General features: G+C 34.8%; 1 pseudogene; it reads left to right on the forward strand.

Annotated features, from left to right (window-relative positions):
• The window catches only part of LOC136311640 (large ribosomal subunit protein P1 pseudogene), a 37,015-nt pseudogene extending 26,232 nt beyond the window's left edge, over nucleotides 1–10,783 (forward strand).
• Nucleotides 10,784–17,110: the final 6,327 nt, after the last annotated feature.

A 17,110-nucleotide genomic window follows, 5' to 3' on the forward strand; every position in this document is an offset into this window, starting at 1 on the left:
TTTTTACAATAGCTGAGATCTGGAAACAGCCCAAGTGTCATCAGTGGATGAGTGGATTAAAAAGCAGTGTACATATATACAATGGTATACTATGGGGGCCATGAAAAAGAAGGAAATCTTACCTTTTGTGACAACATGGATGGACGTGGCAGCTATTATTATGTTAAGTGAAATAAGCCAAGAAGAGAAAGAAAAATATCAGATGACCTCACTCATTTGAGGAATCCAAGGAACAATGTGAACTGAGGAGTGGAATAGAGGCAGAGGCTGGATCAAAGGGATCAGAGGGAAAGTGGACAGAGGGAAAGGGGATGATAGGATGGGATCAGAGAAGGGAAAGAGATTGATGAAATTATATACACAAAACACAGCATTAACACAGCGTTATAGAGAGCAGAAAAGCAAATCCTAGAGGTAATTGGGTTGGGCATTGAGGGAGGGGGCAAAGGGGATGTTCAGGGGAACATGAGGAGGGGAATGCATTCAGAGGGACACTGGAATCTATGGAAACACAACAAAGTAAAAAAAAAAAAGTTAAAGAGTTTTAAGGTAGACCCTAAATCCAACATGACTGATGTTCTTATAAAAAGAAATCCAGCCCTGGCGGGTTTAGAGTGTCTGCCCAGCATGTGGAAGTCGCAGGTTCAATTCCCGGCCAGGGAACACAGGAGAAGCTCCCATCTGCTTCTTTACTCTTCCCTCTCTCCTTTCTCTCTGTCTCTCTCTTCCCCTCCCACAGCTGAGGCTCCACTGGAGCAAATTTGGCCCAGGCTCTGAGGATGGCTACATGGTCTCCAGTAATTTGCTACTGTATCTATAGAAAAATAATCTCATTGGGTTAAGGCTGCCATCTCTACTTGCTGTGTGAGTTTTCTTCCCTTTTCCTTTGATCAGATATGTATTTTGTAGTATTCCCTTTTCTCTCTTTTCTTGACTATATTTTGCAATGTCCATATTTTTTATTTTATAATACTTAATTTTAGTTCATCAGAACCTACCTTCTCTTCAAATCTGCTGTTTCTCCCTTCCATTTCTTTGCATTATTTTTAGTATTTCATAATTCTGCATATTTTATAAATTTCACAATAATTATTAGTTATCTATTTTCATCTTAATTTTTATTAATGTTATACTTATTTATTTTTATATCAGTTTTCTTTATTTCTTTGTAATTATTTATAATATCTGAGTGAAAGATTTTGTTTGATAAATCTAATGTGTGAATCCACTTACAATCAGTTCTAATTTGATATGTTTTTCTTGAGTATGTGACATTTTCTTTTTTCTTTGCATATTAGTTTTGTTAAAAACTGGTCATTTCAGATATTATTTTGTAGCTACTCTGGATTTGCCATTTCTCCTTTTTAAGTTGATTGTTGCTGTTTTTAAATTATTTTTTAAATTATATTAATTTTTTAACTTGTTTATGTATTGATATTTATCTATTTTTTGCCTGGATTTAATTTTTGGAATTTGTTTCCTCTGTGGTGTGACTGGTGATATTTCTATTTTTTTTCTTTTTACGTGTTTTTTTTTTTTATTCTGACTTTGTAGTGTCACTATTTTATCTGCAAAGCTTAGTGGTTGACCTATAATTGGAAAGAAGTTGTGTTTCAGCAACGTGAATTTATTAGTCTTCCAATCTCTGCCACTAAATGTTCAAAGTTGAGCCTATTTTCAACTCTCGCTTAGCTTTTATTCCTCCCTGGGCTCTCTGAAGCATGTACATAGCTTCCCACTCAGCCAAGGATTTATGAAAAGTTCTCTCTAAATTTCAAGATCTCCCACTAATTTTCTGGCTGGATTATTACTGTCTCAACAGGGATGCTAATCTCATGGTAGCAGAGTTATAGGATAAGACATTGTTTCTTACAGAGTTTTGTACACTTAAGTGATGATAATTTCAGACATCAGTATTTGCCTACTCCAAATAAAGTGTGCTTTTTGGCAGTGAATTTATTTTTCCAACTTATATATAGTCATATTACAAAATTCAACACAACAAGGTAGAGTTTGAGGTGAGGAAGTACAGAAATACTACAGACTCCCACTGTTCTTACCCATTGTTAAATGTCTTTTCAAGAAATAAATAAAAGCTAAAAAATATATGTTAAAATGAGTTTGCCACTCTGACAGGAACTTATATTGTAACTTCAGCTTTAAAGTTTTTTTTTCTATAAAATTGGAAATATATTAATCTGTAAGATAACTGAGACATTATTGTCAAGGTTTATATAGATAAAGAAATTATTTCTAAAACTTATTATTTATATTTATTACATAGTATTAATATAACATTTTTATTATACATCTTACTTAATTTAATTTCAAATTTCTACCTTGGTAATTTTTAGATACTCAGTAAAAATATTTTAATTAATTAAAATTTACATTTTTATTGCTAAAATCAATATTTATCAATAGTTTATATATATTTGAAAATATATTTTGCATTTGCATTTACTGATGTTGTTATGATGATGTTTCTAAGTTGGTATTTTTACAAGGATTTGTAAAGTAATTACAAATTGTTGTTTTCTGTATATATTTTTTTCCACCTCACGTATGTTTCCTAAAATTACATCTTATTACTATTCAGATCTTTTTATAATAGCAAACTAAGTTTCAGGCAGAGTCTTAAATAAAAGAAATATTAGCCAAGTGATGTTCTTAAAAACTTTGAGAATATCTAAATTCATTACTCTTATGTAATATGAACTTCATAATTAATAGAGACTAAAGAAAGCCTGGCAGGTTAGTCTTTGCCTTTCTATTTCTCTCTTCCCCTTCTGCAATCAAGGCTCAAGTGGAGCAAGGTGGCCCATAAGCTGAGGATGGCACCAAGCCCTTGCCTCAGGTGCTAAAATGGCCCCAGTTGCAAGGGAGCAACTGCCCTAGATGGGCAGAGCATCACACCCTCATGGGCTAGCTGGGTGGATCCCAGTTTGGCACATGCAAGAGTCTGTCTATCTGCTTCCCCGCTTCTCACTTAAGAAAAATACAAAAAAGAGAGGTTTAAGATGGTACTATATCCTGCAGAATATGTTGACTCACTTTTAATATGGTTTTCTCCCATACATCAGCTTTGAAAAACAAGCAATTAAAAATTTTACATCACCTCAGCAAAATAAAAAACAATGAAAAGTCAGAAAATTTCTTGGTTACCCATAGATAGCTGAAACTAAAATTGTGCCAACTTTGAATGACATTTTTACATTCCAAATTCTGTATTTTTCACAGTATAATAAGCAAAGAGAAACCCAATTTTCTTAATCAGTTATATGACACCGCAATGTATTAGTGCATAAGCAGATAATTCAATATCAAAACTAACTATATTTTATATATATTTCCTACACAAATTATAAACACATTTAAATAGTCACTGATTTCTTCTATTATAATTTTCCTTGAGTTTGAATACTTATTCAAATATGTTTTATTTTTTTATATGTGAGAGAATTATATCACTAAGAAAAAAGAAAAGCAAATGCATATGTGTGTATAAGATCTTCACATCACATCTTCAATGAATGTGATGTACCTGTTAGGTCCTACAAGGTCTAATTGCTTTCATAAACTCAGCATATATTTCTAACCACAAACCTAAATTTAAAAAAAAATTATATTTACCAAACATTTCTGATTCTGATATAAGTTTTTATGTTAATAGTTATAATGTAGTTACCATTTTGCGGTTAACTAAGGACACATATAAAAGCCTGCTACTATTATATTATCATTAATATTAGAATATTTTGGTATTGTTGTGCTATACATTTTACATTTTAATTGCATTTAATGTTATCATTTTAATTACATTATCACAGAAATAATAGATAGCTGTTTCTGGGTTGTTAAAACATGATTTACAAATGCTTTCACTCATAAATCATTGTTGCTACCACTTTTCTTTCTATCTACTCTTCATGACAATAGTACATTTATCACAATTATGAAAGTCATATAAAAGCAAACAAATCAAACAAGCAAAAAATAACACAAAAGAATAAGTGCTTTTAAAGAATCAGTGGTAAAAAAAATGAAAGAAAAAAATATACCAATGAATATGAGAAACAATATTTACAATATTTCTCCAAGGTTGATTATTAACTTTGCTATTGTCAAATCTCTTTGTCTTGATTGTTAAAATACAGAATTATAGACTCTTACTCAGCTATATTAAATCAGATTCTCTAAGAGTACTGCACCAGGATATATTAAAATTTTAGCTAAAACCCCATTGATGTTGCCATTTGGAAAATGTAATAATCCAGTTTGGTAGACCTGGACTCAATTCCACGAACCTGTATCACAAACATTCAACCAACACTTTCTTAATATTGTTCATTGGACTCTGAAATATTTATAGAATCAGAATTTTAATTCTGTAAATTAAAAAGTAATTTTGGAAAATGGCTTTCACGGAGTAGTTAGACTAACATTAATAAAATGATATATGCAGTGTTATGTGAAATTACTTTGTCATTAAAATGATGGACACTCAAACTTGAAAGACTTGCATTAACAGTGTGTAGATTTATAAATAGTATTAATTTCCTTCTTAACTTTGGCTTGATGAAATAGTTAATTTTTTTCATCCCTGTTTTTAACTTAAGACCAGCTAAAGAAAACCAAATATGCAGCCCTAAAATATTATGTAAGATGTTCCACTTTTAGTTAGCCTGTCCAAAGCTTCCCCATGCCAACTGCCTCAAGTTCATAAAATGAAGACTTCCTTTTTTTATTTTTTCCTAAAAAAACTTCCCCATCTTCTGCTTGCCTTTGAGTCTCTGTTAAAATGCAAGGGATAATGGCTGACTTCCTTGCTATGTGCTAACACTATATAGTATTCTATATTATCATTGTATCGCTCTTCATTTATTACACTGTCCTTTCTCCCCACACTTCCCCACTTTTGGAATGTGATGGTTAATTTTCTCTGTAAACTGGACCACATTGGCCCAGATATATGTCAAATATTATGATTTTTTTGTGTGTGAAACTCTCTTTTGGAAGAAATTAAAATTAAAATTGGGACACTCTGAGTAAAGCAGATTTCCCTCTATAATTTGGATGAGTTTTGATTGGACAAAGACCGGTCATTCCCTCAAACGAGAAGGGATTCAGCCAATAGAATACTTTCAGGCTTGAACTGAAGCATTTACTCTTTTAGACATCTCCCATTTTCCAACCTACTCTGCTGATTTTGGACTTGCCAGCCTCCACAAGCACATGAGCAACTCCTTAAAGTAAACTTCTCATTTTCATATATACACATTCTGTTGAATCAGTTGCTCTAGGAAACGCTGATGAATAAACCAAATAAACCACCTCCCAATTCCCTTTTCTGTAATTTGGCACCCTGAAGGAAGGATTTGGGTCAGTTTTGTTTACTGATGTATCTCAAGAGCCAAATATTATAGCTTATACATATAGAAAGACAATATGGAATTGTTAAATAAATAAGTAACAATCTTCTAGAATATATAACTTGCTTGGTTAGGTTTAAAATGGTCAGGGATGTTGCATGATAAGACAGGGCAGGAAAGAGAGAGAAAGAGAGAGAAGAAAGAGAGAGACAGACTACAACCAGCTAGTTTCTAAACTCTGAAAACCAAGGTCTTATGAGTGTAGAAATAATCAAATAGAAGCTATTGAAGATTGCCTAGGCTTCCCACTGCTTTCTGCTAAACTAGAAACAGAACAGAGAGGAAACCAACATCCCACTCCTTATTAATGGAATTTTATGAACACATTTCACTTAAATTTATATTTCATGGCATCCTGGTGCTAAGTGCAGCTTCAAGCATACTCTACCCCACCATAAATTACACCCTAAATCATCAGTTGGTAATAGGCACTTTATTTTCCATGCTGATTTCCTTAAGTGCTCTGCTCTGAGGCCTCTCAGTCATAACCAGCCATATGCTTTTCTCTCCTTTCAAATATTTGAATATATTGCCATACGGACAGTCCCCACTTTTTTTTTTCACCATTTTTTATAAACCTTGGATTATTCAACAACGTTCTTTCAGATCAAGAACGAAATGAAAACCCTTCAGAAAACCAATATGTGGTGAACTCATTTTTTTTCTTTTTTCTTTTTTGCCTTTAATCATTTTTGCTAAGATTTATTTGAAAAAAATTTTCCTGGAAAAAGATGAAAGTATGACAACTTTTGAATCAAAAGTGCCTTGGAAAGTCTAAACATAGTTCAAGAAAATGTGAAAATGTGTTACAATTTTTAAAAAAAATTTGACACAGTATAATATGTGTTGGTTTTGTTTGTTTGTTTTGCTTTTTTTTTTTTTTCCTCCACATTCTGGCTCTTTTGTATTGAACCAGATATGATGAAAAATAAATCATGTCTTACGAAAACATATCAGTTAAAAATTGTACTGCTAGACTGATACACCATTTTTTCCCCTTCATCTTCCTTAGACATAATCATCCCAATTAGTTCTTCTGCAGTGTGACAGCGAACCCCCTGGGTAATCTCGGGCTGCTGGCAGGGCCAATGTTTCCGCACGCTGCTGGTTCTGTGTATTGCTGTCTGGCCCATTCCCAGCTGTTCAATTCCCCTTGCCTCAAATTTTAATTTTTACTATTCAGAGTTTCCTAACATTTTTCAAACAGGTTTTTTTTTTAATTTTATTTATTCATTTTAGAGAAGAGAGAGAAAGGGAGAAAGAGAGACAGAGAGGGAGAGAGAGAGGAGAGAGAGACAGAGAGAGAAGGTGGGAAGGAGCTAGACGCATCAACTCCCATATGTGCCTTGACCAGGCAAGCCCAGGGTTTCGAACCGGCGACCTCAGCATTTCCAGGTCGACGCTTTATCCACTGCGCCACCACAGGTCAGGCTCAAACAGGTTTTATAAGAGAGAATGTTTTCTGCTTTAAAATTTTGTGAATTCTCAAAAATTACATCTGGCCATAATTTCCAGTTGCTCTAAAGGTCATTATGACTTGAACTGTGGAAAACGAGAAGGAAGACTTATTATACAAAATTCTTTCATTTTTATGTGATTTCTGTATTTAAATAATTTTAAATTATTTCTAACATTAAGTGGAAAATTAAAATAATTGTTATGAGTAATTTATAAGAATTTTAAGATTTGTTCTTTGGTCTTGGGGATCAAAGGTATAAGAATGCTTCTAAAGCAACCACCAGAGAATAGAAAAAACAAATCAGCTTTATTAGGAAAGTTTACACTTCCACAAGAGATTTACTCATTTGCCTGGAGGCTTGCGCAAACACCTCTAACAGTTGTTAATCAGCATGGTTTAGCTTTATGGCAAACCACTTTTAAATGAAATGAAAATGTGTTTGCAATAACTTTTAAAGGATATTATTCTATAAAGTCAAATTTAATAATAAATTTATCATTTTAAGGTATATAGTTAGTTTTTTTTATATTTAGAGTTTTAATGTTCCACAAATAAAATAATTTTGATATTTTGGTAAATTATTTAAAGAATGGAATAATTTATTTAAAATTTCCAGGAAAAAGAGGTCTTTTATTATTAAAGCATACATTTTAAGTAACTCCTGAAAGTTCAACATTTCCTTAATGGAAATATTTTTAAAATATAAGATACAAGGTTTTGCCTCCTTAACAAAAGTATTTGTATAACTTATATTTCTGCTTACCTGAATTCTAATATAATGTTGAGTAGTCTTCTGACAAAACATGAAAAACTGTTATCATCAAGAATAATAAAATGTTTTGTACTGCGTGGCTATACTCTGATGGAACTAATTAGGCTTTCTTTTTTTTTGACTTAGTGTTAGACTACTAGCAAATTTCTATAACCTCTAACATCTTCTGGTGTCATTAGTACCTTTGAATGGCCAGATTTTCTTGATCCATCAAATCACCATGAAGGTTTTAAAACTCCATGATGATGTAACCTTTATCAGTAAGATTGCATGGGATAGTTAATCTTTAATATCAATACTTTTCCTAAAGCTATGTCGCAAAATGTCTTCTTTAGCTTGCTTCAGGGGCAATTATTCTAATTACTACCATCTCCTCAGCTGTGGGCTGAGAAATAGGATGATTTCATATCATATATTGATATATTTCTATTTCTCGCCACTAGCTTGAAAAGAGACCATCAGTGTAATTTCAGAATAAATGTCTTCCTTTTGAAATGTACTTTTGAATTTTATCACCCTCTAATTTTTTATTTCCCAGATATGTTATTGAATGGAGAAGGTAAATACAAATATTTCTTGTTTAGCTTTCTTTAATCATGTTAAGCTGTAACCTCAGTATCTTCTTATCTTCAAGCTGTGAGATGTTGTGTTACTTGTCATGAATGTCTTGGTAAATCTCTGTATTGCGGTTCTCCTATTTCTGTTGAGAGTATCCTATTAGCTCCTCTTTGACTGTGGATGCTATGACTGTTTCTTTGTTAAATGTTGTTAACCTTCCCGGTTATTCTCAATAGGACTTCCACCAGGGGGGCTACAGGTATGAGACAGGACATGTACTATTAGCCTCAAGTTCAGTGTGGCACCAGATGGCTACTTGCTCTTTTCAAGAGATAGAACATTACAGTCTGATTATTTCCTTAGTCCTGTACGTTTCTATTTGAAGGATGCACTTCTGTGTTTTAAAAAAGTAGAGGCTAAATGTTGTAATAATATAAGGTTATAGTAATTAAATATATAGAAATATAAAAATATGGAAGACATATAAAAGTAATTAAAAGGATATTAAAAATAATTATTAAAATTAAGTAAAGTTATGCCAATTGGGTAGGAATTAATATAGTGGCTTAGTGTCATAACTCTGTAATGTGATAAACAGACTCTGATGTACAAGCAGAGCCCAGTTAGTATGTGTGTGTGAAGTTATACATAGATAAGAAGTGGCTTGGTGTTATTTACATTAACTTTGTAAATTAATGAAAATAAAAACATCTTAAAAAGTGGTTTAATATAAACATTTCAGTAGATTGACATAAAGGAGGTTCCCTGTGAGGAATTCCCAAAAAGGTGGTTTGAGGTGATAATCCTGTAGATTGACACCTGTTAGAAGGCCTTGGCCAGAAAGGGTACTAAAGCTGAGGGGCCCCTGCTGCAGTAGTCTCCCAGACTCCAAGGTTGATGTGGACTGTCTCCACGCCACTCTGAGCTCTGAACAAAGCCAGCCGAGAGGAGCACGCTGATGGGGCCTCCTTAAGCTGTACCCAGGCATGCCAAAAAGGATTTGTAAGTAATAAATTGCCTGTGTGATTATTGCAACTAATTTGTGTGTGGGTCGTGTCTTTCCTCCAGTAGCACTTAACAGTAGCATCCTCATAGCCACTTCAAGAGTAGTCTCGAAGAGGCTGCCAGCCCTGCTGATAAGCAGGAGTGTCCCACTGCACGGGGAAGTCGAATCAGGGACGCCTGATCGACGTAGAGCCTGGGCTCTGCTGGGACACTAAACAATTCAATTTGTCTTCATATTAGTCTATAATATAAGTAGGTTAGAGAATGGGTGTTAAGGGAACTATTTATGTGTCTGAAAGTTCTTGCCATTTTAAGAGCATTACTGTTACAAATCTAGTTGCTTAGAAGTCTGACCTTATGACATATTAAATTACTATAGATTATTAATATAAAGTTAATTAATTTGACCACTGTGCCCACCGTATAATTGTGCATATTTTTAAAACATGTGTGCTGTAATGTAATTTCTTATTCATATATTTATATTCATGAAATTGTTAATTCTCTGACAAAGCCTATATTGCATATGTCTTATAATTTAGAATCTTGCCACAGAGTATATTATTAACATGAGGTTGTTAGACAAATTGATTAATTTTTCTTTTTATATTTAAAATATGAGGTACTGGTGTTAAAAGGACAAAATCATGAAGTTATTTTAAGTACAAATATGTATTATAAATAAATTATTGTGTTACACGTTGGTGATGTGTTGTTGAGTGAAACTAATCTCTCCTAGAGCTTGCATTCAATGACAGACAAGATAAGTAATACATAGTCAAATAAAGAATACATAATTTTAGACCCTGGCCAGGTAACACCAAGGTCACAGGTTCAAACTCAGGTCAGGGAACGTATGAGAAGCCATCAATAAATGCACAAGTAAATGGAACAATTATGGTAAATGGAACATTGAGTTGATGCTTCTTTCTCTTTCTCTCCCTTTTCCCCCTCCCCCTTCCTCTCTTTCTCTCAATCAATGGAAAATATGTATATGTATATATATATGTATACATATATGTATATGTATTTGTGTGTGTGTGTGTGTGTATATATATATATGTATGTATATAATAGCCTTTTCCTTAGCTGCTACTAAGGTGCTTGTCCTCCCAGGAAGTTAAGGCCGTGTTGGGAGGAGACTCTCACTTTATCCTGTGACTAGCACCGCTCAGGCAGTTCGCCCACACCATGCCATCTCAGAGTTCACCTGCATCTACTTGGCCCTCATCCTGCACTACAATGAGGTGACAGTGGCGGAGGATAAGATCAATGCCCTCATTAAAGCAGCTGGTGTAAATGTTGAACCTTCCTGTGCAGACTTGTTTGCAAGGGCGTTGGCCGCAAGTGTGAACACTGGGAGCCCTGTGTGCCGTGTGGAGGCTGGCGGCCCTGCCCCAGGAGCTGGTGTTGCACCAGCAGGAGGTCCTGCCCCCTCCCTGCCCAGCTGCAGCCTCAACTGAGGAGAAGAAATTGAAAGCAAAGAAAGAAGAATCTGAGGAGTCTGATGATGACATGAGCCTTGGCCTTTTTGACTATCCTTCTTTTGGAACATAGTCAATAAAAAGTTGAAATGAAAATATAAATAAATATACATGTGTGTAAAATTTTTGGTAGAGATTCATATTTTCAGGAAAAATAAAACAGTAAAATGACCAAGAATGCCCTAGGGGAAGGGAGTTGCAAGGTTTTTTTTCAGCCTTGAGAAAATAAAAAAAGTAAATAATGTAAGAACCTGGGGAAAAAACATTCCAGAAAAATATAAAAGGAAAATTATTTTACAAAGAAAAAACAGTAACAACAATGGCCAATATGACGGGAACAGAAATAAGCAATAGGTGAAAGGGGAACATGGGTTTCGAGAGAGAAGCATGAAAAATATTCACATACAACCTTGTAGGTCGCATAAAGGTTTTGTATTTTATTCTAAGGCAAATAATTGTTTTGGGAATAGTAAATATAGATAAATGAGGTTTTAAAAGTTTTTTTAAATAGATGAAACTATTCAATATGTTTGAAAAGAGACTATATAGGTTATACAAAAGAAGAGTTTCAAGACCTTGAAAATGCAAAGTCGATGAAAAAGAAATCTCTATATATAATGTGAGGAGAGGAAAGAGTGATGTGTATGTAAGTGTGATGTTCACCCAGAAATAAGCTCATGGAGATGCCCTGCTCAGGTCTGCCTACAAGGAAGTGTTGATTGCCACAGCTGTCTACTAGTACAGAGGTCCACCTTGCTCGAGGAAATGGCCTTCCCAGGATATCCTACATCAATGACGAATTGAGGATGGGACATATTTTTCCTCAAAATATCACAATTCATATGAATTTCAGAGTTCTTCATGGGATCATCTAAGGTCACAGTTCTACGATTCTTTATGCTCAATTCCATTAAATTCCCCTTCTTTCAACAGATGTCTATCTCTAATAAATACCCAAGAAGCCCAAGTGTCACACATAACTTAATCTGTGACAAAACTGGAAAAAAGTTTCTGATATATATATAAATATATAATATATTTATATTTATATATATATTTGATTAATGAGACAGAGCCTTTTCTGAGAATGCATTATGAGATGTATACAGGTATAGGTGTAGTAAATTATAAGTGGAGGAAATAAATGTTTAAAATAGTTGCAAAAATAAAAATGAAGTTAAGAATAGTCTAAACAGTGGTCGTCAAACTTGTTAGTCAATAGAGCCAAATATCAACAGTACAGCGATTGAAATTTCTTTTGAGAGCCAAATTTTTTAAACTTAAACTATATAAGTGGATACATTGTTATTAACTTAATTAGGGTACTCCTAAACTGGCCTTTGCTAAACACTCAAGGGGCCAAAGAGCTGCATGTGGCTCATGAGCTAAGGTTTGCCCATCACAGGTAAAGAAAACACAATTGTAGGACTGTCCTAGCAACCAAATAGAGATTTTAGAGCAAGCTTAGTGCAGATATGCCTTTGTCCTTTAAAGTGTACTGTATCTTCTTTCAGCTATTTTGAAAACCCACACTTGTGGTTTTTCCTTTTGCTACACACTCTTTCTCAGTTTTCTCTAATGGCCTTTTTTCTTATCCTCACTTCACATGTTACCTGAATAAACTTATCTATTCCTCAGCTTGTTACCTTTACTATACTTTCATATACTGATGAAACTCCAGTCTTTTGTAGCCCGTGTCTTTTTCTTCAACACATGACCATATATATCCAACAGTCTATTGGTTATCTCTACTAGGAAATCTCATAGGTGGCCCAAACCCAGCGTACACCAAAGTTAACCGCTTGTTTTCGTTTGTCTTTTGTTGTGAAATACCTGTTTCTCTCATATTTAATATTTCATTTCATAACATACACATTTTAAATTTTAACTGAAGATAATATTCTATGATTATATGTTTTCTTAATTATTAAATGTTGTCAACTTTATACCTTAAATAATATACTTTTTTATTTTTATTTTTTTGATAACTAAAAAGACAAGAAGGAAGAGAGATGAGAAGCATCATGTAGTTGCCTCATTTTAGTTGTTCATTGATTGCTTTTTCATATGTGCCTTGACGAGGGTGCTCCAGCTGAGCCAGGGATTGTTTGCTCAAGCAAAGGACCTTGGACTCAAGCTAGTGACTTTGGGCTTCAAGCCTGTGACATTGGGCTCAATAGCCAGGGCAATGAACTCAGAGACTGAAGCCTCCACCTTCAGAAATTTTTTTCTTAAGCTTTGAGACTTGATAGGATGTGCTCTGCTAGAAAATTCAAAATAACTTATGATCTCATTTTTCTTTTCATTTTTCCCTTTGGAATAAGAATGTCAATAGTTGTTATCAAATCCCTGTCTGGCCACTGTATTTTGGAAACACATAACTTATTTTGTAGGTTCACGAGTCCACAGACAGGGAGGAATTTTGCTCCCAGATGAATCATATACAGTTTCACACATATCTGATTTAAGGGATTTAGATTATGAGATTTGAGATTTTTGATTTGATGATATTTTTTTGAAATCTTAGAATTGAGTTGATGACATAATCGACTAAGATATTTGGGAATGTTGGAATATGAGACATGAGTTTTTTATGTGCCATTGATGTGAATAATTTAGACTACAAGAAAGTTTATAATAGAGTTTTTAAAAAGTTGCACTGAAGTTATCTGATACTAATTTCCAGAGTTTGTAAATGTTGCCTCATTTGAAAAAATATATATATATTGCAGATATTATTGTCTTAAAGAGAAAAAGTTTTAGATAGTAAGCTTATCCTGGATTATCCAGTTGGACCCTAAATGGAATCACACATGTCCTTATAAGAGAAAAACAGAAGGAGATTATACAGAGACATGCAGAGAAGACAACGTGACCATGGACGCAGGGATTAGAGTTGTGTGGCCACAGAAGAGAGAATGCTGACAAGCACCAGAAAGATTCTCTTTTTCAGCCTTTGGAGGGTATAAAACTCCATCAATACCTTGATTTTGAACCAATAATACTGATTTCAGATTTCAGATTACAAGATTTGTGAGGGAATAAATCTCTGTTGTTTGAAGTCACCAAGAAAAAAATACACTGGAATAAATTTTCTCTTTAACATGTTCCTCTCACCGTCTTGCATTCTGTCACTGTGCCTATTTTTCATGGCAATTTCAGAAGTCAAAATCAGAATAGGACAAGACCAGAGCCTATAAGTCTCTGCTTGAACTAGTTTATTGATAATCCACTGACAAAAGTAAGTCATGTGACTTGTTGGTTGAGAATCAAAGTTGCCCTGGTTGGGTAGCTCAATTGGTTAAAGCATTGTCCCAAAACAGCAAGGTTATGGTTTTGATCACTGGTCACGGCACATATAAGAATCAGTCAATGAATGTATAAATAAGTATAACAACAAATCAATGTTTCTTTCTCTTTTTTTTTTCCTATTTCTTTCCCTCTTTGTCTTCCTCTCTATCTAACATCACTAAATTAAAATAAATAAATAAAAAATCAAAGTGGGAAGGCACAACATGTTTGCACAGCAAATACAAGAATGTAAATATAAATAAAATGAGGAGTTGGGTCCAATTTCACATTCAAACATGAATAGTTGAGGAAATTTTAGCCACTATTTTAAAAGTTTAATAAGGAGACACTAATTGTCATATGTTCAAATTTGCAGGACAATAATTATTAAATTTTTTTCAATGTATATTTTTATTATTCTCCTCTAATTTTTCCAAGAAGCTTTGAGAAGCCTTATGAAGTTTATTTGTTGTTGTTCACATATACCCATGTAAACATTTACTTATGGTGACAGGAATATATTTAATTATCTAATGCTCTTGCTGTAGGGTTAATGCTGGACATAGCCCTTCTACACCTTCCGGCAGGTGGCCCAGGGCTTGGGCCCATCCGTTCTTGAATGTGCATCATGTTCTGTCAAGTAACAAACAGACCTTGAAGAAGACTTGCATTTCCTGACTCTCAGCTTGTGCGCTTCCCTCTTTGTGCCACTGCTGTCTAACTGTTTTGTAAGCCAGACTGCCCATGCGGCCAGCTGTGAACTCACAGCCCCGTCCACAGACCAACCCATTGCTATTGGATCTTCCCATAAGTAAGTAATTAAAGGTTGCCTCTGGCCCACTATGCTTTTGGGTCTATTCAGCACTGAATGCATACATGCAGCAATATGATAGGTTTTATATACCTTCACTGGTGCAGGCCTGGTGGTAGCTTCCTTGGTGAATAAGGCCTCGTATACAGTATTCACCTGCTGTCCTATGCGGCTCTAGAGACCTTCTACTCCACGCTGTAACTGGGACCAGAAACCTACCAGTGTCTGCATCTGTCCTTGTCTCCACCATAGGCCATAGTCACACCCCTCAGCTGTTATGTGAACATAACCACTGCTGGCATCATCTTTGTCTTATCTGACCAAAAATTGTCCAGGAACTGACAGATAAGCCAAGGCCTTGCACTTTGCTCTCGCTGACCTCCCATCCTCGTTGTCGGAGGTGAGCCAACAAGGAAAAAGCAGCTTCCTCTCGAGCTGGAGTCGAGTCAGGAGCTGGCATGACGTCGTCAGTATGACGATACAATAGTACCTCTGCTGGCCTGGTACGTACTATTAAGCATCATAGGTGTCTGTCTTTTCTTTTTAGTTTTTGAATATATTGCGTCTGTGGTATTTGGATGCAATGTATCACTGCTCGACCCACACAGGTTCCTCATCAGAGGAATCCCATGTAGATTGCGAAGTGGAAGTGCAGTGTCGGGGTGGGATGTAGGGTTAATACTGGACAGGGCCCTTCCACACCTCCTAGCAGACTGCCTGTGCCCCGGGCCCATTGACCCTTGGATGTGAATCATGTTCGGCCAAGGAACAACCAGACCTTGAAGAAGGCTTCCCATTCCCTGGCTCCCAGCTGGTGCCTTCCTACTCTTGGCCTCGTGTTGCTATTGGCTAACTGCTTTACAAGCCAGACTGCCCATGTGACCGGTTGTGGACCCACAGTTAAAGGAACCACCATGGGGTCTGCCCTTATGTAAGTAATAAAGGCTATATCTGCTCCATCTGATTCTTTTTTGGTGTGTGATTTTTTTTTTTTTTAATATTTGCAAGACAGGTTAAGATACCTAGTCTCGAACTCCTGCGTTACATCTGCTAATACATAATTCATAATATGTTGTAACTAGTTATTTTTACATCTAACTCTGTTAATAAGTCCTGAATGATTAGTGAAGAGTAAGCATTAATCTTTTTTTCTTTGGATTTTGTGCAAAATGAATAAAAATATTTTAAAAGTGAAGTCAATTTTAACCAGTAAAACCAGGAGAAAAATTGAATACTAGAAAATGTAATAAAAGCTTTAAACACATACACAAATACATATCCTTATATATTTTATAGTATTTCTTATTGATATTAGATTTTATTCATAAGCTAACATTTTTTAATCATAATAAATGAAATCTATCCTAGAAAGTATCACTTCCTTTCTTTATATTTGTTTCTAACTTGACAAATATTTATAAAAAGAAAAAGGAGTAGTAGCTAATATTGGCTAAAGAAATATTTTAGACACATTCCCGGTGAGGTCCCTCAAACAGCTGTGCCACTGCAGCTCTATCCAAGCCACTCGTCAAGTGCTGGGCCTCTGCGGAGCACGGGGTGCCAGGTCCGCTGTTCTGCGCCAGACTGCAGGGAGGTCGCCGGATGCTGATTCAGATCCAGTTGGGATTGCATTTAAAAACTCTAAATCCATTACATTTTTTAGCTTAGGAAGAAAGTCACACGTTCCTTTTCTCTTTCTCTTTAGTCTATTACTTTTGCAATGCTATCAGCTATATAGAATAAGAATCACAAAACGAGTGTTCTTAATGAAATCGTGTTTGCCATTTTATAGCTTCCGTACCCCACAATTCTCATGATCTCTGGAAAGTTGGACCTCAGCCATTTAAACATAATTATTTATCAAACTTTTTTTTTCTGGCAAAAGACCACAGTCCATAGTGGCTTAATTGGCACACACGCAAGCAATACAAACAATCTGAGTTATTGAACCCATGTCAGTTAAGTGAGAACCGATGGATTCACTCATGCTGGTCAGGCTACAGATGTGGTTGCTAAGGGAATAGCAGCACAGGTCAGGCTAAATACACTTAATAAATTAAAGCACATGATAAGATAAATCCTTGATTTCCAAGTAAATTTAAGGAGCTCATAATAAAAGTTAAAATATCAGAAACCACACATAAATGTTGTGGATGGCTTATAAAATGTGTCTAAACTTGAAGTAATCATAAATATATCTTATTTATGGTCACTACTAGCTATGTAATATTAATTTTCTTAGAAAAATAACAAAATAAACCGGAACCAACTGTTATCATCACAAGTATATTATCCGTA

This window comes from Saccopteryx bilineata, chromosome 8 (genome assembly GCF_036850765.1).
Source record: "Saccopteryx bilineata isolate mSacBil1 chromosome 8, mSacBil1_pri_phased_curated, whole genome shotgun sequence".
NCBI lineage: Eukaryota > Metazoa > Chordata > Mammalia > Chiroptera > Emballonuridae > Saccopteryx > Saccopteryx bilineata.